This window comes from Miscanthus floridulus, chromosome 5 (assembly GCF_019320115.1).
Source record: "Miscanthus floridulus cultivar M001 chromosome 5, ASM1932011v1, whole genome shotgun sequence".
Taxonomy (NCBI): domain Eukaryota; kingdom Viridiplantae; phylum Streptophyta; class Magnoliopsida; order Poales; family Poaceae; genus Miscanthus; species Miscanthus floridulus.
This window is the reverse complement of record NC_089584.1, coordinates 36456480-36482240: the sequence shown is the minus strand read 5'-3', so window position 1 is coordinate 36482240 and position 25761 is coordinate 36456480.

The following is a 25761-nucleotide window of genomic DNA, read 5'->3' as shown; positions in this document are numbered from 1 at the left end:
AGAGCTCAAGTGAACAAGATGAGAAAGTTGCAACTGTAGCTATCCACAAGCCATCTTTGTCGTAGAACCGACCAATTTATAAGAGTACAGGTACAATGGCAGCCCGCAAGCGGTCGCACTGTCATACTTGAACCCATATAAACCCGGTAGTCCGTTGAGTACCACGACGGGTCTCGATAAACGATTTACAATAACCAAGATCGTACAGGATTCAACATACATGCCACATATTACATAAAGTTCACAGATACATTTCATCATCAGAGTATGAATAAAAGTTATTACAAACTGAGTTTGATAGAATAAAGCGGAAGCAATTAAGTTCGAAAATAAAGTTTCCAACATAGTTTGATACAGTGCCAAGTAGGATCATGGTCCACAAAAGCAAAGATAGGAATTAATAAAGAAGCCTACCCAAGGCTTACTCCTCATCCACGGTGGGATAGAAGCAACTCTTGCAATAACCATGATACACAGTGCCATCTGCAATAATGGGAAAATAAACCCTGAGTACGAGAAGGTACTCAGCTAGACTTACCCATCATGAACCAAAAATAAAATGACTCCAAGGATTATGCAAGGCTGTATAAGTGGACGTAACTCGACAACATTTTGCATAAAGGCAATTGACTCATTGTACAGTTACAATTTCTTTATCAAGTTAATTATAACTATCCATTTCTAGATTAGCAACTATCATGTGCCAAACATGTGGTATATCAATTGAGAAGCATACAATAGTAACCATAGCAGGTATTGTAATTCCATATTCATCCGAACCATCATGTTCCATGACATAGTTACTACGATGTTGGGACTAGCCAAGTTTCTCACTATCCGGGAGAGACGGCGATTCGAATCGATTTCAACCAGCTGGGAATTTATTCCTAACACAAACCTAGGTCTACCAGCCACGATAGCCTTAGGTCACCTTTGGTACAACTCAGGTACACATTTCGTGGGTCCGTACCACGCCACACAATCTGGAACACTAGATGCCAGGACGTTCAGGCCTAGCCTGCCCTTGGGCTTAGTCTGATCGTTCCCCGGAAGGAGCGCACAACAGAACGGGTCCTGGCCTGAGTTGAATTACTCGGCTTCGCGGTCAGAACGAGTTATCCGGCCAGCTAAGTGAGAGGCATGCGTTCAATCTTGTCAGAAGCGCCAACAATGGTACGATCCTTAATCGACACAGACGGGGATAGATCCACACCCAAGACCTCCATGTCTTGTTGCTTCTCTATCGACTTCCCGTCCGGTCTCAATTTTCTTTTACCCCATGGTTCTGTTCCACGATAGCAAATATAGCCAACCGTGCTCCGGTATCCACCTATATCTCACAGGTGACAGGACATCACCCGACTTCTACCGGTCTAAGCATGGCTAAGCATATATTCGATCCTGGACCTATACCGGTTAAAGGTGTAATATCTGGACAAGGAATTTATATGCATCAAGTGGTTCCATTCAATTCTTATAACCTAATGCATCAATCATAAGTACTTAAGTAAACATTTGTAAATTACTGGGAGACTTAGAATGCTCTGGGGCTTGCCTCGTAGATAGGAAGTAGGGTAGTGGTCAGGGCACTCTGGAAGCTCTTCAGGATTCTGCTCCACGCCTTCGGGAGCTGCGGCTTGCGGATTCTCCTGCTGGTCCCCTTCCTCTGCTTCTTCGAAGTCTAGCAACGTTATTTCTTCCTCCGATCCTAGATGCATGAATATGGCATAAGTATTATGAATGCATATATGTTAACAAGTGCATTATATTTATTGAGTAGGTGCATATCTCTTCTCGATTATTTAATTATCTACTTCCACAATGCATCGATTATACCACAAAACAGCAGCTACTTGTTTCACGCATAACTGGAGTTCTACTAATCCAAATACAGTGATCCTAGACTTTCTAGAAAGCTTATCAAATTCTCTACAACTTTGTTATTAACCATTTTTACAGTACACATCATCCCTATCATGCAACTTATCCAACTACAGAATCTGTCCGGAAACTAATCTAATTCGCATTACAATGTAACAATACTTCTACTTCATGTAATCATTCAAAGTTTGACAACACTAAGTCAACCAACAGTTTAAGAATACCAAATACATTTAAGATAACATAATGGTGAAGCCTAAACTATTTCTTTATATGACTTTATTATTTTATTTGGATACATAGGTTAAATAATAAATATATATCAAATGTGCATCAAAAATTCTTAAAAATTTACAGTGCCCTTCTAATGCTATCAAAGGACTACTGTAAAAGTTTCATGCCATTTTGCCAAGTAGAACATCCTATACAAAAATGACAAGGCAGCAAGGCTTGAAATAGCATAATTAGAAAACCCTATTGAAAAGTGTCAAGCAACAGATTTTCTATTTTTCTTAGCATCCATATACTACTAGGATAACCTCCAACAAATTTCATGAGTATTGGATTCCTAAATAATTTATAAAAATTTACACAAGGATCTCCTAATTATAAAAGAAAACTCTATAACTACAAATCTACACATGCACTCATCTTCAAATTTTTACCAGAGCTCATATATGCTAAGACTAGCTTACCACAAAAATTTCATAATTTTTGGAGCACAGGAACTCTAGATATAAAATAAACAAATTTGAATGCATTCAAAAGCACATTTCAAATCTCTATTTAAATCTCCAAAAATTTCTACTGTAAATGTCAAGAACATATTTTTCCTAAATACTACACTTCCTAAGGAGCACTACCAAATTTATTTCACATTTTTTTGAAGCTACCAAACTAGAGATCTAAAAATTACAAAAACAGCACCGGATCTGGATTTAAATGAACTAGCTTTTAAGTTGGAGTCGCTGACAAGCGGGACCCACTGGTCAGTTGACCCCACCGGTGAGCAAGACAAAACAGAGCACGACGACGCTGCTCGACGCTACGCGGCCAGAGCTCGTCGACGGCGAGTTCGCCGGCGGTGAGGTCTTCACTACATGACCCCCACTATCTCCCGGACCTATTGACCTACTTGACTGAGCCTAGCGTCGGAGCTAAGCACGGTGGTGGCATTCATGGCGGCACGGCGGAGCCGAACAACGGCGCTACGCCGACGGAGACCACGATGAAGCACTAAAAGGCGTGGATGAGCTTCCATGGGCTCAGGCGGACCTATCGCACAAGGTTGCACGGCCGATGGTGGAGGGAGGTGCCCCAGCCACGGTGATGGGCGCGGCGTGGATGCTCCGGCGAGGCGCTGCACGGCGCTGGCGCTTACCGAGCATGGTGAGTGAACACTAGTGGACGCGGTGGGTTGCTGGGGTGGCGGTGGAGCTGTTGCAGTGGTGGAGGAGCAGCGAGGACGAGCTGTCTTCGGCAATGGTGCCGGCAGCTCTCGGTGCAGGGACGGCTGTAGCTACGGGCGAGGAAGAAGGCCGAGGCAAGGTGAATGGTGAGCTCGGCTGAGTGCGGGCGAGCGCTAGAAAGGTTAAGGCGTGAGCTGGCCTGCCCTGGCCACACGCGGCAGGGCACCGGTGATGCGCGGCCGACCGCTGGCTCCACGCGGCACGCATGCCCTGACGGTGTCGGCCACTGAACGGCGTCGCTCGGTTCATTCAGAGCCGCGAAACAAGCTTGACAGCGGTTTTTCTCGTCTAATTAACTACTAATCCATGGCTCCAACGTGCAATCGACCTAAACAAAATTTGTAGACTCATGTACCAGCTACAACTCGCTTTCAGTGAACTTGTGCTAAATCGCAACCGAAACAAAGTAATATCATCACAAAGATCGACTTGTCAGGCTATTCAGTTAACCAGGACTTAGAAAATTTGTTAAGTGTTGAAATGTTGATTTTGCTGATTCTTGTGATCCAAATTCAAGCATGTTAGGAGCTAAATCAGTCAATGACCCAAAAATAAAAGTTGTTCCTTATGTCAAATACTACAACTTTGCTTTAGTGATCTCCTCCATGCAAGGTCTCTAACACATAGTTCAAACTTGGTCAAACATGCTACATTCAAAAGATGGTACATACTTGAACTATGACATAATGACCTAATTAGCCCTAGCCATAAATACCAAAGTTGTTCATGATGATATTCTAAACATGTTTAAGCTATTTGCAAGGTCACACAATCATCTACATGTTTACACTCATGATCATATGCATATACACATGGGAACATGAAATAATAAGAATGTTGCATATGTTTCAATCAAATGTTTCAAGTGTCAAAGCTTATATATGGATGCTTTATGATCATGCTCATGCTATGCAAGTCAAGTTATGCAAGGCTAACACCCGAGGTGTTACAATCTTCTACACCAAGTCTCTTCAACAACATGTTCGATGATGACTACTATTCTCCTCACATTTGTCTTATGGCAAAGGGTGAGAAGGTAAAATCTAAATCCAAGGTCAAACCTCCACCTCCATCTCCTAGTGATATCTCTAGTAGTGATATTAGTGTTAGCTCTAGTGATGATGAATCTAGTGATGAAGAAATAAACATAATAACTAAAAATTTGGATGGAAAGATCAAATTATTCATCACTAAGCTAATGGAGGATTTAGAGAGTGTCTAAGCTGAGCTAGAATCTAGAGAGGAAACTCTTATCCAATAAGATGATCTCTACATTACTAGTAAGGAAGCTCTTGCATTAGAGAGAAGTGAGGTAGAATCCTTGTGCAAGGCTTTGGCCAAAGAGTAAGGGGACCATGCTATCACAAAGAAAGAAATTATTACTCTCAAGAAAAGTATTGTGACTTAGATGAAAAGCACAAAGGACTTGAGCTGCAATATAATATTCTTTGGGATAGCAACTCACATCTTTCTAAGGCAAAGGATACCTCTACTCCCTCCACTAGCCAAGGTTGTGGAAAATGTTATAATCTTGATTTGAATGTTTATTCCACTAACCTTGCAAACATCGAGGCCATGAGAAAAGAGATTGCTAGACTCAATGAGATCATTGGCAAGGGCTGCTTGAATGGTAAGGCTCAAGCAAGTGACAAGAAAGTGGATGAACCAAAAGAACCACAATTGAAGCAAGGGCCACACCCCTCAATCAAGCATGGGCTTGGCCACACAAAAGGAGCCAAGACAAATGGAAGAAAAATTGTGAATGGCTATGAGTGTGTGTAGTTTGAGAGGAAGGACAAAATTTTTATAGATTAGCCTACACAGCCCATGATAGTGTCACATCCCAGAGCGGCAGTGCCACATAGCGGTAGTGCTATGATGAAGGGTGACAGTGCCACACCCCGCAACAATGGGAAGGCTATCAATTATGTTCCTAATCAGACTAAGCCCATGAAGAAGGTGTTCCATCAGAAATAGGTTTTCTAGAAGCCTAGGGAATCAATGTGGAGCACCAAGAACAAGTATGCCTATCAACCAAAGATCCAAGCACCTCGACAAAACTTGACATCATGCTTTGTTTTGAAGAACAACAACAGTAAAAAAGTAGTTACCAAATATGTTGGAAAAGAAACCAACATATATAGGAATACTTCCATTTGGGTTCCTAAGTTTCTTGTGACTAACATGCAAGGCCCCAAGTCAAGTGGGGACCTAAATCAAGGAACTAAACTTGTTTTGTAGGCATACTCCTTCGGTGGATCAAGTTGGGTGCTTGATAGTGGATGTACAAATCATATGACCGGAGAAAGGAGTATGTTTTCATCATATTCCCCGATGACACATTCAAATGAAGATATTGTCTTTGGAGACAATTCAAAGGGGGATGTAATTAGTCTCGGTAAAGTCACCATAACTCTTGAGCATTCAATTACAAATGTATTGCATGTTGATTCATTAAGTTACAATTTATTGTTCATTTCTCAATTGTGTGAGATGGGCTATAATTGTCTCTTTACAGATAAAGGTGTGGAAGTCTTTAGAAGGGAGGATTACTCTATTGTCTTTATGGGTCAATTAAAGAACAAGCTTTACCTAGTTGATTTCAACAAAGGTAAAGCTAAGCTTGAGACTTGTTTAGTGGTAAAATCTAGCATGGGTTGGCTTTGGCATCGCCGACTAGCCCATGTTGTGATGAGGAACTTGGCCAAACTTCTAAAAATGAACACATCCTTGGACTAACAAATGTTCACTTTAAGAAAGATAGGATTTGTAGCGCTTGTCAAACAGGAAAGCAAGTTGGAGTACCTCACCCACCAAAGAGCATCATGACCACCAAGCAACCATTGGAGCTAATACACATGGACCTCTTTGGATCGGTCACCTACCTAAGTCTTAGGGGTAACAAATATGGTCATGTTATTCTTGATGACTATTCCTGTTTCACTTGGGTATTTTTCTTGTATGATAAGTGCCAAGTTCAAGAAAAGGTGAAGATATTTGTTAGAAGAGCACAAAAGGAGTTCGGTCTCCTAATCAAGAAAGTTAGAAGCGACAGTGGGAATGAATTCAAGAACACTCTAGTTGAGGATTTATTGATGAAGAGGGTATCAAGCATGAGTTTTCAACTCCATACACCCCTCAACAAAATGGTGCAGTAGAGAGGAAGAACCAAACACTCATCGAGATGGCAAGGACAGCTAGATGAGTACAAGACACCAGACATCTTTTGGTGTGAGGTCGTCAACACCGCTTGCCATGCCATCAACCGCTTCTACCTACACAAGAAGTTAAAAAAGACTTCATACGAGCTTCTAACCGGTAACAAGCCTAAGGTGTCTTACTTTAGAGTGTTTGAGTGTAAGTGTTTCATATTAAACAAGAAACCCAAAACCTCTAAATTTGCACCTAAAATTGATAAAGGTTTTCTTCTTGTCTATGGATCAAATGAGCATGCCTACCATGTTTTTAATAAAACCTCTGGGAGAGTTGAAATAGCGGTAGACGTGACATTTGATGAATCTAATGGCTCTCAAGTAGAGCAAGTTGATCAAAGTGTTGTAGGAAAGGAGGATCCACCTTGTGAAGCAATCAAACAATTGGCCATTGGTGATATTAGACCACAAGAAGATGAAGCTACTGAAGTGGAGGCATCTCAAGTTGCTGCTGCACCAATTTTCGCTGACGTACCTGATGTTGAACAATAGCAGGCACCTACTGTAACTCTAGCACACGACAGTGCCATGCCTGAGAGTGGCAGTACTACACCTGACCAGCCAGCAACAGCTGATTCGACTCCAGTCCGTGGACAAAACCTACAACCCATCTTTGAACAAAAGGAAGATGAAGAACCAGAAGATGAATAAGAGGCCATTGATCATCAAGGCTAAGACAAACAATACAACAGGATCATCCCGTTGATAATATCCTTGATAGTCTTTGAAAGGGGGTAACAACTCGCTCTCACTTAGCAAATTTTTATCAATATTACTCGTTTGTTTCCTCTTTGGATCCTCTTAAGGTAGAGCAAGCACTTGGTGATCTTGATTGGGTGATGGCCATGCAAGATGAGCTCAACAATTTAGAAAGAAATCAAGTGTGGACCTTGGTGGAGAGACCCAATACCAACATAATTGGCACCAAGTGGGTGTTCTACAACAAACAAGATCAGAATGACGTGGTGACAAGGAACAAGGCAAGATTGGTTGCTCAAGGTTTCACTCAAGTATAGGGCTTGGACATTGAAGAAACATATGCACTGGTGGTAAGGCTTGAAGTAATCTGAATGCTTCTAGCCTATGCTGCTCATCACAATTTCAAGCTATATCAAATGGATGTGAAGAGTGCATTCCTCAGTGGTCCTATTCAAGAACTTGTCTATGTTGAGCAATCACCAGGCTTTGAAGATCCCAAGTTCCCTAACCATGTTTATAAACTCCAAAAGATGCTCTATGGGCTTAAGCAAGCACCAAGAGCATGGTATGAATGCCTTAAGGAATTCTTGCTTAAATAAGGCTTTGAAATAGGCAAAGCCGATCATACCCTTTTCACTCACAAAGTTGGTAAAGATATCTTTGTGTGCCAAATATATGTTGATGACATAATATTTGGTAGTACTAATCATATTTTTTGTGAGCATTTTAGTAGGATTATGACAAAGAGATTTGAGATGTCCATGATGGGCGAATTGAAGTTCTTCCTTAGATTTCAAATCAAGCAAGTGAAGGATGGAACTTTTATTAGCCAAACGATGTACACCCATGATATGCTCTAGAAGTTTGACATGGTGAATGCCAAGACTATCAAAACTCTCATGCCAATCAATGGACATCTTGATCTCAATGTTGAAGAGAAAACCATGGATACTAAGGTATATCATTCCATGATTGGTTCTCTACTTTATTTGTGCGCATCTAGACCCAAATTATGCTTAGTGTGTGCATATGTGCTAGATTTCAAGCAAACCTAAAAGAGTGTCACTTAGTGGCCATTAAAAGAATCTTGAGATATTTAGTACACACTCCTAACCTTGGCTTGTGGTATTCTAAGGGCTCTAAGTTTGATCTACTTGGGTATTCGGATTCCGATTACGCCGGTTGCAAAGTAGATCAAAAAAGCACTTCAGGGACATGTCAATTCCTTGGACGGTTCCTAGTGTCTTGGAGTTCTAAGAAGCAAAATTATGTATCCCTTTCTACCACCGAGGCCGAGTATGTTGCAGATGACGCATGTTGTGCTCAACTACTTTGGATGAGGCAAACCCTTCAAGATTTTGGATGCCAATTTACCAAAATCCCACTCTTGTGTGACAATGAAAGTGCCATAAAGCTAGCAAACAATCCCGTAAGCCACTCAAGAACTAAGCACATAGACATCCAACATCATTTCTTGAGAGACCACGAAACCAAAGGAGATATTGAAATTCGCCATGTGCGCACCAAAAAGCAACTAGCCGATATCTTTACTAAGCCTCTCGATGAGTCTAGGTTTTGTGCTTTGTGTAGTGGGCTAAATATACTTGATTCTCATAACGTGGTTTGAACTATAGCACACCTTTGAGTGATGAACTAGCATGGATAGGAGAAAATAATTGCAAAGGTTTAAATATTATGCTTCAAAATGTTTATCGAAAGCTACAAGTGCATTATGATTATTGTTTGTACTGATTATCTGCTGCTGATCATAGTGTGCTTAGGATATGTGTCCATATCCTATATAGAAAGAGCTATTTAGTTAGTAGCTAATTCCCGCTGTTCTAGGGAGTGCGGCTATGCCATGACTGCCCTGCGGCTAAGTCGGGCTACGGTTGTGCCGCGTATGGCAAGCGGCAATGCCGCACTTTGAATTTCAATCCAAATTCGGTCCACAACAGCAATTATCATAGGGCCCATCTTTCCCCTTATCTTTTTCTAGCCCTAGGGTAACTCCCTCTCTCTCCCTTCACCTGACACGTTGCTCTCCTTCTCTCTATCTCCCGCGTCCACGCCACCTCACTGTCGTCGTGCCTCTGTGCCATGCCCTGGTGGTGCCGCGCCAGCTGTTGGCCTTCCTCATCATCGCTAGCAGCTGCTGAGGCTCTTGGGCGAAGCTATTTCCTCTGTTTCCTCCCCAATCCATGAGAAAGTCAAGGTGAAACCCTAATCCATCCCGATCTATGTCATGGAGTTCTACTTTGATTGGAAAATGGTTTCTAGTGGTTGCATGATTAGGGTAGAAGCAAGTTTGATGGATGAATTGAATCAAAACACAGATTCAGTGGTAGAGCATCATCTGTACCCTAATCCATCTCGATCTATGTCATGGAGTTCTACTTTGATTGGAAAATGGTTTCTAGTGGCTGCATGATTAGGGTAGAAGCAAGTTTGATGGATGAATTGAATCAAAACACAGATTCAGTGGTAGAGCATCATCTGTACCCATGGTAGTGCCGCATTTTGGGTGCAGCAATGCCACGCACAACAGCATGATTATGCAAAGCTAGATGATGTTCCATTGATGATTCTCTATTTTAGTTGGATTTATGCACCATATTTATTTCTATCTTAAACATATAGCTACTTTACCTATCTTGTAGACAACTCCATGTGTTTATTAGGTCTGCTCCTTTTCATGATTGTTTAGTGGATTAGAAGAATGGTTGAAAAATGGTCTAAATAGTTGAGAAGAAATGAATCATGGGAGAGGTGAAGCACTAGGTGCGGCAGTGCCGCACCTTCTAACCAGTTTGGTTCATGGTGCTTTCCTAACATGAGATTTGAATCATCTCATCTATTCAGAGTGTTTTACAAGTGTTCTTCTATACCCCTTATATATAGTTTCTTATTTGGACCTATATTCATTTGCATAGATGGCTTCTGGAGGAGATGATGACCGAAGGGGGAAGCGAAAGATGGTCGAGCCTCGTGACAAGGATCCTCCTCTATGTGTTCGTGGGTGGACAGCAGCAGGTAGAAGTACTATAGCAGGTAGAGGGGTTGCTAGAGATAGGGGAGGAGGGATCAGTTGATCTACGAGGAGGAGAACTTGGAGAGGGCTGGCCGCACCATCCCTCCCAGTGCTTGCCTAGATATTCCACCTCACCTTGAGGAGTTTGACAGAGGCTATATCAAAGATTATCTAGAGGAGGTGATCATGAGATGTCTAGCTGATACACGTGCTCATCCCATGATCAATTATGTGGGAAAGCAGAAGTTGGTGGAAGAAGCACGTGAGAATAACCCATATGAGCAGCCAAAGTATTTGGGGATTGACTATAGGTTTTGGAATGATTCTAAGCCTCTATGATCTTGAACTCAAAGAAGTAAAAAATTGTCAAGATGCAGTCTGTTGATAGGGAGGAAATGAAGGAGAAGAATGAGCCTGAATTCAATAGAGTAATCAGGGCTTGTGAGAACTTTGGTCTCTCTGATCTCATGAGTTTTAGATATAATTGGAATGAGGAAATGCTACCTCAGCTCCATTCTATTTTCTTCTATGACATCTATACCAATGAGATACACTGGATGACTAAGGGACGACACTACCGTGTTGACTTTGTGACCTTCAACTAGATCCTTGGTTTTGGTGAGGAGGAGCATGGATTCACTTATATACATGATGAGGCTAGAGCAGAGATCAGAGACATTGCATACATGTGGATTGAAAGGAGAAGCACAGATGGGAAAGTTATTGGCTTGCAAAGCTACTACTACATCTTGAACAACCTAATTAGGCACACTATAAATTCCAAGGATGGAGCAGCTTCAGATCTTAATGGGTATGTAAGAAATGTGCTTGCTAGGTTCGCTCCTAGAGGTGATAGGTTCAATGTCCCTCGATTCCTATGGCGTGAGCTAAGGATTGCCATGGATGATGGGAGAAAGGGGCTGCCCTATGCTCCCTAACTCATGTTCTTGATTGAAAGGGTCACCGGTTACAAGTTTGACCAGGATGGTCTCCACACCGTCTACAAGATTGAGAAGACCTAAGCCTTAGGTGCTAGCAAGGTAGTGAGATGCTCTCCTTTAGTAGAGGACATTCTCGAGTCCTCTCTCTCTAGGTCTCGCAAGGGAAAGAAGATGGAAAAGTTTGGTAAATGGATCAAGGCCATTTTCACTACTTGTACCTATGCAGCGAGGACTGCCTATGAGGACCGATTAGAGAACCGTAAGGCGAATTGGGAGGCTAGAGAGCATGCAGGGCTACCACCCCTTCCTCGAGTTGAATCACCACTGAGGTTTGATGACCTCCCTAGTCTCTCCAACATGGTTTCAGAGGATACTGAGGAGGAGGAGCAGCAGGAAGAGGACCATCTAGAGCTTGATCCTCACACATCCTTGGGTTCAACCTTAGCGTCCTTCTGGAGGAGCACCAGATGCACTCACCATACTTCGACCACCCATCGCCAAGGGAGGGCGGTGGTGTCCTCCGATGATGATGGTGGTGAGGGGGGCTGTTGCAGGTGGTGGGCTGCTAGTGGTGAGGATATCGACTAGGATGACATACAAGAAGATGAGATGTGAGTTCATTGACATTTCTTCTTTTCTTCTCTTTTTGGTGCTTTACGCCAAAGGGGGAGAAAATTAGAGGGGTCAACAACCTTTCAACGCCATGGAGTGGTTGCTGCAGTAGGAGGCTCATGTTTTATCCATTGAGAAGTAGTCTTCGCTAGGTTGTGAGTTTGAGAGAAGCTCAAAACTCTAATTTGTATAATAGTGCTACCTTTGTACTCTATATGTGTATGGATATGGACATGTATTACTTTCATGCTGTAGCTTGTGATATATCTATGCTAGAATGCTTGTCATTTTATATATTACATGTTGTGTGGTTTTTAATTAAACCTATGCTATTGCAGCCAGTGCGGCAGCGCCGCACCCACGACCAGCAGTAGTGAAGACATAGAAGTAGAACAAACATCTATATGTGAAGAACATGGTATAGTGAAAGTGCAATCAAACCCTAATTGTGGGTTTTGGTGATGATGACCATGCAATTAGAGAACTAATAAGATTTATCGTGGTGGCAAGCAGGGAATCTATATTCGAGGATGTTATACGAAAAGGAGGAGCCCCGAATTACAAATGTTGAAGGCTTCAAACTCAAAGGAGGTTTAAATTCTTTTATATTTCAAATTTTAGTATAGGAAAAGCCATACTATAAAGGGGGACACAATGCTTAAGCTAATATGTGCTACCAAATACTCAATGTATCACATACATCCTTAGTTTTACAGCCAAGACAGCCAGCACTTTCACTCTTACCCTTGCTGTCTTGCCTGGTGCAGCAGTGCCATACCTAGAGAGAGGCACTGCCGCAGAGCGGCACTATAGCGACTTAATTGACCATTGGGGACCGGGGTGTATTTATACCTTTCCCTTTCCTCCCTAATGTCTCTTCTACTCTCTCCAACCGTTTAGTTCGTGAGAAAATAGAAAGGTGCTCATCTCTCTCTCCTCCATTGGTGACCATGAGCTCCCAAGCTTATCCATTGATTTCCCCACCAATCCTTGAGAGAAAAAGGTGCCAAACTCGATTAGAGAGCAGATCCACTGATTCTCAAACTCTAAAGACCACTTGGTTCACTTTTTGGCCGGTGGTTGTGTTTGTTACTCTTGGAGCTTGGCTCCTAGCTGGCTAGAGCATCACCCGTGGAGCTTGCCAACTTGTGTGGCAGCTCCAGGAGGTTTGTAACCAACTCTTAAACCTAGTAAACTCACCCCTCATCTCAAGAGTTAAGTTTCTTGACTTGAGAAAGAGGAAGGGTTGGAAAGCCCTAAGCCTTAGTGGCTAACCTCAACAACGTGGACTTAGGCAAGCCTTAGTGGCAAGCTAAACCATGGGATAAATCATTGTGTCACCTTAAGCTTGATTTACTTCACTTGTATTTCATATTGTTATTGAGGTGATTTCTATAGTTTGTGGTCGATCTACTTGTGTGTGGTGTTCCTACCACTTCTAGCTCTTGATCTATGAATTCCCTACCTGCAGGAAGCTAAGGAATTTGTCCGATCTAAGTTTCCATTCACTGATTTTGAACTATGACTCGAAGTTATCTGCAGGTGCGGTAGTGCTGCTATCCGGTAGTGCTACGAGGTCAATGCGGTAGTGCCATGGGTGAAATTTGACATCTGCTTGAGTTTTGTTTTAATAGGCCTATTCACTCCCCTTCTAGGCTAACCTAAGATCCTACACATAGATAATAAATCATCACAAGAGGTAGATACATGCCATATGCCTAGGGGTGGTAGGGGCTGGTATATATAGCCCAAAGAATCCAACATGAGCCCTTGGATCCAACTGAGTTAAAGGACGGCGTAGATGCAACCTAAGAGGCGGTGGAGAACCGACATTGCGACGCGGAGGCTAACAAGTGGGCCCAGGGGATAGGCGACCTATAGACGGGGCCGGGCGGACCCACTGGTAGCCTCTCGCCCTCTGCTTTGGTGTGGAGTCCTCTCGAGTCTTCTGAAACCTTTTAGTGTACATTTTGCTGCGGATAAGAGCAATTAAATCTGACATGTAGGTCCACCTTGTCAGTTTTCTGGATAAACCCTGTAGAAAATATAGATTCACCAAAACTCATGAAATTTGTTAGTTTAAACCTCTAAACTTTTGTTGGTGATTATATTTATGCCCTTATGCATGTTATATTGACGGTTTATAATGGTTGTTAACTACCATCAACATGCTTCTCATTGCCTTGCTTCTCCTTATTTGCTTGAGCCTTCTCCTCAAGCTTTTTTGGGCAACCCAAAGCTAGGTGAACCAATGTGTCACAACTATAACACCTTATGTGAGCAATCTTCTTCATCTTGTCTTCTTTGTTCTTGCCTACTTGCTTTGCATCTTGATTCATTCTTGGACGCATTGCTCTTTCTCCTGCTTTTCAACCCCTTCTTATTTTCTTCTTCTTTGTCATCAAATCACCACCATCTTCACAGTTGATCTTGATTTAAACTTGGAGCTTCTCTCCTTACTCAACTTGGAGCTACACAAACTAACTAATTATAAGAGTAACTATACAAGCACAATGTATAAAAAGTAAATATAAGCTTGTGTAAAGGGAATGTAAACCTGACACGATGATTTTTATCCCGAGGTTTACTTGGTTGCCACCAAGCTAGTCCCCGTTGAGACAAGTTCCAAGGTTTCCGCCGGTCCTCTTGCTAGTGGTGACCCGCAAGTCACGCTCTCCTACATGGAGTGATTACCACAAGCTCTAGCACTTGACACGGCTAGACCACTCATCGCCCTTCGCGTCTCGCTTTACTAGAGTTGCTCTTCGCGGCTCCCATGGGGTGAGCACAACACTCCTCACAATCTTCTCTATAGCACTGCACAAAGCTTCCTTGCTTGCTTCGACGGAGATCACACCACCAAGCCATCTAGGAGGTGGCAACCTCCAAGAGTAATAAGCACCACCGGCTTACAACTCGATCACCTAGTGCCACTCGATGCAATCACTCAATGCAATGCACTAGAAATCGCTCACTTTGCAATTGGATAGCACTCTTGCAAGCACAAGTGAGTTAGAGGGCTCTCAAACCAAGCATACATAAGGGCAACACATTCCCAAGGTGCTCAACCTCAGCCAAGCCCAAGCTCCACCTCTATTTATAGCCCCCAAGTCAAATAGAGCCGTTGGAGCCATGGAACACATTTCTGCACGGTCACTGGACAACAACGTGTGGGCACCAGACATAGGGTGGCGGTGCCCCAATGGTCGAATGGCAACGGCTATTTCAAACTAGCCGTTGTACAAGTGGGCACCGGACAAGGGGTGGCGGTGCACCAACATAGGAGTGGCGGTGCCCCCGCGGCACCCAAAACGAGTTTTTGCCCCTCTTTGGAAAAATATGGTGGTGCTAGGCACCGGACAGTCCGGTGACCATGGCGGTTCCCTCTTCAGCTCAAACTTGTTTTCCACCACTTCAATCTTGTAGAGCTACTAGTTAGCTTTCCAAAAAGTCCTAGATCATCGAAATCGAAGTTCGGAGCTAAAAGTTATGCCCAAAATATGAAAAGGGATCGCTGCAGCCCCTAGCACCGCCTGGGGGTGGCGGTGCCCTGTCCGGTGCACACCGGAAAGGGTGGTGCCACCCTCAACAATGGTTACAAGATGTCCACAAGTTAGGTTGCAACTTCTGACCCCCGGACAACCAAAACCTTGCCCTTTTCTTTGTCTTTTCAACTCCGAATTGATCCAAAACAACTTCAACACCTCCTCCTTTGCAAATGTACCAACACCACCAAGTGATCATCGTCTTGTGCATGTGTGTTAGCTTTTCACAAATATTTTCCCAAGGATTAGCCAATCAATTCACCATGCCACTCGATCTTAGCAAAGATGCAAAGTTAGATCACTCGAGTGGCACTAGATGACCGATATACAAACAAGTTTGCCCCTCTTAATAGTACGGCCATCTATCCTAAACCCGATCATAAACTTCTCTACACACCTATGACCGGTAAAATGAAATACCCTATAGGTTATACCTTTGCCTTGCGCATTTCATTCCATCTCCTCCATCGTTGATGAACACATGCACCAACACAATCAACAATGATATGATCCACTTCATATCATCACATGACCATATTGGTTCATCGATATTGACTTCACTTGCTCTTCACCGTTGCTTCGATCCATTGGCGCCAAGTCATCACTCAACTTGTCCTTCACACTTGCAACTGGTCTATCAAGCTAAGTCTTGTCTTGATCTTCTCCACCTTAGTCACATGACTCAATGTCATGTCTGATGCAATGAGCTCCTTCGTCACATGTGTGAGCTTTGCAACATATCCAAGCCAATGCACCTCCATAGCATGTGTTGCTCACACAAGTGTATATGTGGACTAATCACCTGTGTATCTCACATTGAAACACATTAGTCCACCTAGGTTATAACTCGATTACTAAAACCAAACTAGGGACCTTTTAGGTTCCCGGATAGTGATGCGCAAGTCCCATCCCACGGTGCGAGGCTCCTGATTCTGCAACACCGGGCATTTGGCGGCCCCGTGCGGCTCCTGGTGGGGATGTGAAAAAGACGACCTAGATGATCTTTTGGATGTGATCAGGCAAAAGCTCATGGAAGAACCTAAAAGAGAGGAGCAGAAGCTTGGATATGGATGTGGTCAACAGTTCATATGACATTGTAGAGGTGACATGGATGTGGTTGAAACTTCATAAGTATTGCATCCTCCATTTATATTTCTTGTAATCATACATTTTGCAATTCTTGTAATGCGAACTAAATAATGTTGCATAGGTCCTCCAATAGGGAAACAAATGAACCTACAACAGAATTGAGCATTGATGAGAGATCAGCCAAAAAACTAGAAATAACTACAGTTTATACTTTTAGATCATCCAAAGTAACAATATTGACATAACATGTAGTGGCACACATAGAAACTGAATTTTGTTGCAGTTCACTATGAACCAAGGGCATAAATGTCTTTGTACACTGGTCATAGATGTTTCACCATTTATAGATGGTAGAAGGTAAACCAATTTTCGAACACTCATGTCCTGACCAATTTTCCAGTGGCTTGCCCGATATCATTGAATCATTCAGTGACACACGGAATTTTCTCGAACAGCAAATGTTTGGAGACGAAGAGTCACGCCACAGCCACAAGAGACGAACGAACCTGCGGAGGTGACGCGTTTGGGCCAATGCAAACTACTGATAGTACAGTTCAGAGAAAGAGGGGATGGGTCCTAGTAGGATTCAGAGGCCCGGAGGCTCTGCCCCGCTCAACAAGCCACTCCAGGACCAGGCCTGATCCGAGGAACGCTTGATTGCAGGCCCACCTGAGTCTACTTATAGTTATTACTCCTACCTAGGCTACCACCACTCTTTCGATCGATTATCCATATGATCCCCACCCCCTTCCCCACGAGGGCACGGCGGCGGCCGTCCATCGATCCATCGAGGGAGCGGATCGGAGGCATGGATCAGGAACAACCACTACGGGAAATAGGGCTTTTGCCGAGGGCTAAAAATCGAGCACTTGGCAAAGATCTATTTTGCCGAGTGCCGCACTCGGCAAAGATATACACTCGACAAAGAAGGCTTTCCCGAGTGCCTGACACTTGGCAAAGGCCCTTTTTGCCGAGTGTCAGGCACTCGGCAAACTTTGGCGCTCGGCAAAAACGGCGTCAAGTAACGGCCGCCGCCTGCCGTCCAGGTTTGCCGAGTGCCAGCGGGTAGGCACTCGGCAAACCACTTCTTTGCCGAGTGCCAGACCCTGACGCTCGGCAAAGATTTTTTTCTTTTAAAAAAAAAAATCTAAACCCTAAAGCATAAACCACACATTTTTTAAAAAAAAATTACCCCTTTGCCGAGTGCCGGGAGGAGAGGCACTCGGCAAACATTTAAAAAAAACTGGCATGCTCTTTGCCGAGCGTCATCTATTGACACTCGGCAAAGGGAACACTTTGCCGAGTGCCTACCATCTGACATTCGGCAAAGAGCATGTTTGCCGAGTGTCAAAAGATGACACTCGGCAAACCAATTTTTTTTTGTATTTTGACCTTCAAACTTTTTCTGTAGTCCTCTTACAGTACTTGGTACTCCATGTCGAAATTTGGTATATTTTCCGAACTGTTTACTATATTTATTTAATTTATTTTATTTAATTGAATTTCTTCGGAAAATACAAATTTAAACTACACGTGCATCGAATAATGGAATTTAATGATTCAAAAAATGATATTCATGGTATTGAGTGTAGTGTGAGGCCGTATCCAGGAACAGACCCGAAATTTCGAACATCTTGTTCATGAAACATGCCCACGAACTTGTGGACGAATTGTTTTTCAATTCTATAAAATGCAAACGAAGTCCAGAAATCATGAAACTTGTCGGGATGTCATGATATCATATGTGGAGGATGTGATAAAAATTTGAGAAGGTTTGGTGCAAGTTATCACGTACGATGCTTACAAACCAGGACATCTTCACATGTGATATCAGATCCGAGCACGGAGCATGAGTGAAGGCTCGGCCATACGGCCACGGCCAAGCGCTTCACAACAACGGGTCGACGCACTCGAGGTTATTCCTGTTTTACTCATCGTACATTGATCTTTACACACCTTAATTAGTTTTGCATTGCTGAAACATTGGAGTCAAATATTGCAGGCCCGGCTAGAAGAAGAAGCAAGGCAACGTCAGGACCTGGCGGCCCAGCTGCAGTCCGACCGAGCCGCGCGAGAGGCCCAGACGCAGAGGATGGCGGAAATGATGCAGTTTATGCAGACATTTGGGCAACATACGGGTCTAGCTGTGTCACCTGGGCTGTTCGCTCCACCTCCGACTCCTGCAGTTACAGCTACTCCTGTGAGTTTTCGCTTGTGCTTTGCTTGTATGATCTAGATTAGCTATCCAAGTAATCTTGTCTAACGCATGCAATCTTTTCTCCTTTGTGCAGCCTCAGTCGGAGGGTTCAAATAATCCAGCTCATACGCCTCCGACTTATCCAGCTTTTCCTTCACCAGGCACTCAGTTTCCACCTTTCTGATGAGTAGCATTAGTTGTATTTGCATTTGTTGTTCACTTCGTGATGGATTTCTGATATACTTGTCATGCACTAGTGGTATATTTGAATAACTATGATATTTGCGATATATGTTTGGATTGATGTATGTGATATATGCGATGGATGTGATATATGCGATGGATGTGATAAATATGTGATGTATGTTTGGATGGATGTGAGATATATGTGATAATTTGTGTTTGTCGTGATGGAATGTAAAAAATAATTTGTATTTTTGGTTAGTCACTGTACTCAGCAAAGCTGGAAAAAGTAGCAACCAGTTTCCCAGCTTTGCCGAGTGCCATGATCATAGCATTCGGCAAAGATTTTTTTAAAAAGAATTTTAAAAACTTCGCCGAGGGCCACCCGTCCGGCGCTCGGCAAAGAAATTTTAAAAATAAAAAAATAAAAAACTTTGCCGAGTGCCATTCCGGTTGGCGCTCAGCAAAGAAAGAATTTTAAAAAAATAAAAATAAAAAACTTTGCCGAGTGCCGTCCCGGGCAGCGCTCGGCAAAGAATTAAAAAAAATGAAAATTTTGCCGAGTGCCGTCCGGGTTGGCACTCGGCAAAGCCGCCCTCACCGTTTCCTCCTGCACCGTGACGGCTCGGTTTCTTTGCCGAGTGTTGTCTCGGCACTCGACAAAAGCTTTGCCGGGTGCTCGACAAATGGCACTCGGCAAAGGCTGTTTTGCTGGTCATTTTTTTCCTGAGTGGTCTTTGTCGAGTGCGACACTCGGTAAAGTCTTTGCCGAGTGTATTTGGGGCTTTGCCGAGTGCCGCACACACTCGACAAAGCGCCTGAATCCAATAGTGAACCAGCAGCTGGCGACGCGGCGAACCGAGGCCACCGGAACGAGGCATTGGAGGCCGCCTTGGTCGCCTGCAGCCAAGATGATGAGGCGTCGGAAGACGTGAAGGCCCAGGGTTTAGGCGAGTTCAACGACTTCGTCACGGCGGCGGCGAGCACCGCCACGGCTGTGGCCGGCGCGCGTTCTGAGGATCAGCTGCCGCGACAAGGGTCTGGGAACTCCGGGCCCCGCAGCGGCAGGGCGCGCACCGGAGCCCGCGCGCGTCCGCCAACATGAAGGGGCGGGACAAGCGGCCAGCAGGTCCCTCTTTGAGGGCTTCAGCGACGACGAGGATGTGAAGGCGAGGGATATGCGCGAGTTCGACAGCTTCTTACTGGTCTCCAGCAGCATCCCTCTCCCTCCTCGACGGAGGGCGGCGAGGTGGCGCCAGCGCCAGCATCTCATCTGGATCTTGAGCTCAGACTGTGAACTTACCTTGCATGGCGAGACTCAAGATCCACAACCGTACCGGTGATACAACTCTTGTCGACGACCTTATGCAATATGAATCTTTTGAAACAGAACTATTACACTATATCGAATGAAGTGTTAAGCCAATAAATAAGTTGCTCAAGCTTTGTAACTTACAGTGTGCTGCATGTTCTTATTCATTTGCCGGATTAACAGTTGATTATTAGAATCCAAAATAGCTTCTGCAGAACGTGTTTGCTTTGACACTCGAGAGTACCCAACCGCAACTCCATCTTAATTTGTTTGGAGGACCACGTTTCATCTGGTCGACTTGAGACTCGTAGGTCTATATAGCATTCTCAGTAGACAGTAGCACAGAAATGTTAACCTTGCTGCCTGCCAGATAGTAGCTCAGCAATATTGTTGGTCTCTCATCTTGGGATATCAGTAGTCAAGTCGCGGTTGCCGTCGGCATCCGCTCGTTAATCATTTCTGTGTACCTTAGTACTCCCACCGTACCTCAGAGACCAGCGTCTAGAGAAGGCATCAAAGTTCCCAACTCCTTGGTACTTTCACTAGACATTAGAGCAATCCTAGGCGGCACATTATTATAAACTATATGTTGGATGTTGCTTAGACTGTATGTTGGATGTAGACTTACGTTGCCCCCTGAATCAATTAAAAATGAAGTCCGAAATTCTTGTTGTGTTTGTTTATGTATTCCTTACCGACCATTCTTCATGTCTAGGTTTTGGTTATTTATTACAATTGTCATCTAGACAAGCACCTCATTGTACATACATGCATTCAGTTTTTTTCTTATATGACATGATATGCTTGTTTCTTTTCTATTTGTTGAGGGTTGAATAAATTCACTAGAAAGTTCACAGTTTCTCTTTTCTTGTACTAGTTTTAAACTGAACTTTGGCAAGCATATCTTTCAATCTGAATCATTACCCTTAATTTTTTTGAACTGTCACCGGGGGAGAGCATCCCACGTGAATAGGATTGATTATCATCAACAGCCTCGTTTTTAGGGAACGAAGCAAAAACCCTGTCGTCCAGTTAATATTTTGGAAAACCGGACTAAAACCTATACAGGAGCCCCAGCACAAGGGCTAGACTGTGGCATATCCACTAATAAGAAAAACAACGACACGCCCCAGCACAAGGACGAACTGTGGCACAACCATAGATACACCAAAAAGAGAGAAGAAGAGAGCAACACCAAGGCACACAAACTCTTCAACGATGCCTCCAGGGAGGTGAATGATGTCGCAACGTAACCATTGTTAGCCATGCAGGAAGAGGTGACTCCGTCGGCGCTTGGCAAGGCTTACGCCTGATCCTTGTGCCGAGGTGTTGAGTGGGTCAATCCAGGAGATGGCGGCAAGAGGTTCTTCAATGATGCCTTCAAGAAGGAGATCCTCGTCACTGGCTCAGACTAATCCGGTTGAGCTTTCGTCTCGTTGATCCGCCTAAAACGGAGGGAGGCGCAAACCGGAGGATGGAGGGTGCCGGCCGCCGCCACACCGCGCGGAGCCATTCCCAGACTCGCCCGCTACAGTGGGAGGCGCGCACTGGCTATCATCCACGCCTGGACGAAGGGGGATGGGTGCTTGCCAGCCGCCGCCACACCGCGCAGATTCATTTTCGGACTCGCCGATGATGGTGGGAGGTGCGCACCGATCAACATGTGTTGGCCGCCGCCACACCGTGCGGAGCCATTCCCGGACTCGCTCATGATGGTGGGAGGCGCGCAGCGGCAAGACGGCCATGGGCACGTAGCCCCACCGCCGGCAAGCTCGCGGCCAAACTGAGTGCACCACATCAGTGCTGCCCCTGCAAAACGAGAGCGAAGTAGAAAGTGGGCACGTTACCCCACCGCCAGCACGCCCGCGGCCAAATTGCGCACCCCACTCCCCAGCAGGGCGAACCCCGGATCTGACCGCCGGCGCTACAAGCCCGCGCCCACAAGTGGCGCCAGCTTGCACCCCACGCGGAACCGGGCGAGGCTGTAACTAGCTAGCCAGCCGACCCTAGCTAGACAAATCCGGCCTCCGAGAGCAGGCTAAGGATGGGCGTGACTGGCCACACTAGCATGGTCGTGGCCGCTCCGATCACCACGGCCAGCCACGGCCGTAGGTCCAGGACCGTCCGCCCGGCCAGCCACAGCCACCGGTCCCCGACCGAGGCGGGTTGGCGGGAGAGGAGGGCGGATCCAGAGGCGGTTGTGGCAGATCCGGGCCCCGGACGGCCGGATCCGTGCGCCCGGCTAGCCATGGTCGCCGGTCCCCGGCCGAGGCGGGTAGGCGGGAGAGGATGGGGGATCCGGAGGTGATTGTGGCAGATCTAGGCCCCGGATGGCCGACGCTTACCGTCGACCTCCCGGAGACACCAGTGATGAAGGGGAAGGAAGGGAGGAGGTAGAGGAGACCATGAGGGAGCAGGAGGGTGGGGTTGCTGTGAACGGGGGCCCAGTTTTTGGGTCTATCGCGGGCCGCGGAGGGCGACGGTGGCGGCCCAAGGGGTGGTGCTATGGGAGGTGGGGCGGCGGCACCGGCGAACGCCCACCGAGTCACCCTAGGGGAGCTAGGGGGAAGCGCGTATCCCTAGAGTCATTACCTCTAAATTTTGTAGTGACTTTTGTTCCTTTCTTCTTTGGGATATAGTGGTTTGGAGCCGGAGAATTTGAGTTTTGGTGCACTTTGTTGTACGAGTAGGCCACCTTGTTTTGGTTCCTTTCTTCTCTCTTTATTTTCTTATACAACCATCAATCTTCTTCTACTTCTTAACGTGTTCATCATCTTGTTCTTGTTCACTATAATCCTCCTCAGCTTATCATTCTTAAAATAACAAGTGACAGCATCAACAAGCTAAGCAACTCTCCTTTTCCTCGCAAAACCTTCCTTGTTACACACAAATTGCACCTTTGGCATCTCTCTTATTTCGTTCTTAGAGCAGAAAGCACACATTTTGCTCCTATTCTCAGATTGTAGACACATTTGATCCCTTGATCATTTAATTTACAAGGTTAAATCTCTGTCTTTGTATTTATCATGGTCACAGTTATTTGTGGGCGGAGGTCAGTGGTGTCTATTCATTGGATTTCCTACGGTCGTACCTTCCACTAGAATTACTGTTACAACCCTCCATGGACATTAAAATCCTCTTATTTCTTGTTCGATTGATCACTGATAGCTTCGGTCACTAGTGCACATATGGGTAGCAGTCCCGGTTGACAAACCTCCTCTAATCTCGGTTTTCGAACCGGGATTGCCAATCTGGGACTAAAGGTCGGTCCTTTAGTCCCGATTGATTGGTTATACCAATCGGGACTAAAGGGGCTCCAGGCCGACGCCCGAGGGCGCGCACCTCCGGTCCCAGTTGGTATAACCAACTGGGCTGAGACTGAATATCACTTTTTTCTTTTGTTTTCTTTTCTTTTACGGTTTCTTTCCATTCAATTTGTTTCCGTTTCAAATAGTTTTTGTACACGTATTATATGCTATACTATTGAATGTCATCCACAAATAAGAATGAAACTAATTAAGTAGGAGCTTATATATCACGATGATCATCTCCATTCATCAAGTTCATACAAACCATAATAATTTAAAACAAGTCATTACAAACTAGATGTGTCCAAGTACACCCCCAAAGTTCAATTACACACCAAGTTTATGCAAGCACAAGTAGATCACCGCAAAGTTTGACTACATTGTATTATGTACTCAGCGAAATGTAAGTCACCGATTTTGTATCCACAAATATTATTGACGTAGAGCAACGCATTAAATAGTGCACTCTCCCTTGCTTCAAAAGTACGAGCACAGAGTCTACTAATGACAGTAAGCGGCGGTCGAGAAGTCGGTGGGTCAGATGATCCCCTCTTAGTCATAATCAGCTTTTCCTGAAATCCTTCCATAGTGAGGGTTGGCCATTCATCGACATATTTCCAATCAAAACCCAATGCATACATTGTCTTGTTTAGAATGGCTTCAAAGCTGCAACCTGCATAGGTTAAGTCATAGTCCTCAACCTGTAATTGTTGGCACAAAAAAGGATATGAGAACAAAGCTTTCGAATAACAACAAATCTGAATATAAGCTATGAGTTCGACTTCAACTGTACCACATCATTTCGGTTGTTTCGAGCAATCCTTGCATAGAAGCCCGCAACATCATGATACAAGCCCGCATCTATTGCTTGTCTCGCCATGGAGGATAGTGTAGGCAGGGTGTACCCAATATTCGCAAGCTTATTCAAACATGATTTGATAGTATATTTAATTGCAATATTCTTCTCAGGTGCCTTTACTCCCACCTCTGAGATTTATACAACACCTCTACCCCTCATAGCGGCGATGGAAAAGCCAATTCGAGATTGGACCAACCGACCATTAATTACATCAAAGCTCTCAACATCCACTCCCTCAACCATAAAATATGAAAGTGTCTCTTTAAGCCAAATGATTGGGTCAATTACCTACGGTATATTAAAGAAAAAACACACACACACACACACATATATATACATACAGAAAAATATATTGCGTACAAGCGTATTTATGACATATTAATATATTAAAACATATATTGTTGCTTACTATGCTAGGATGATTGAACGGTACAGCCGACAAACTTGGTTCGAATCCCCAAGCAATACAATAGCCCCAACTCGGGACAATCGATTCAGAGAGACGTCCAGCCATCTCTTCTCACTAAAGTTAATGTATAAAAATTCATATCACTGGAGTCAATATATGAATTCATACACCAAAATTCATATATTCATAAGAATTTCTCTCTATATATATATACAAAATATCAAAATTCAAATATATCAATGAAGTCAATATTTTTCATATACCAAAATGCATATCACACACAAGTCAAATTAGATCAAAATATATCACTAATTAAAACAATTACAAGTTAAATTAGATCGAATACAAATAGCTAGCCAAGCAAATTAGCTTAAGTTAGGGTTGTGCTCGGTTTCACACAGCACAGGTAGGGATGAGGCGAGGCGAACCTGATGGCAGCAGCAAGCGAGGGCGAGGCCAGAGACGATCGAGAGTCGAGGCCGGAGATGAAGGCCCCGGTGGAGACGATGTCAAGGCCGGAGGCGCTGGTGGAGACGAGGACGAGGCCGGCCGCCGGAGCCGAGGACGAGGACGAGGCCGGCCGCCGGAGCCGAGGACGAGGACGAGGGTGAGGCCGGCCGCCGGAGACGAGGATGAGCGCGCCGCCGGAGCCGAGGACGAGGGCGAGGTTCGCCGGCGCCGGAGACGAGGATGAGGGCGCCGCCGCGCGCCAGGGAGAGAGGACGAGGACGAGGCCAGTCGGAGCGAGATGAGGGCGAGGCCGCGCGTGTCAGAGCAGAGGACGAGGGCGAGGCCGGCCGCCGGAGACGAGGACGAGGGCGACACCGCGCGCGCTGGGGAGAGAGGACGAGGGCGAGGCCGCGCGCGCCGGAGCCGAGGATGAGGGCGAGGTCGGACGGGCGAACAGCGTGGTGGCAAGCAACGGGGTGTTGGATCTGGACGCATGAGAGATCTCTCTGGTGGTAGTGATTGAAAGGAGAAAGAGGAGAGAAGCGACGAGTATATGGTGTTAGA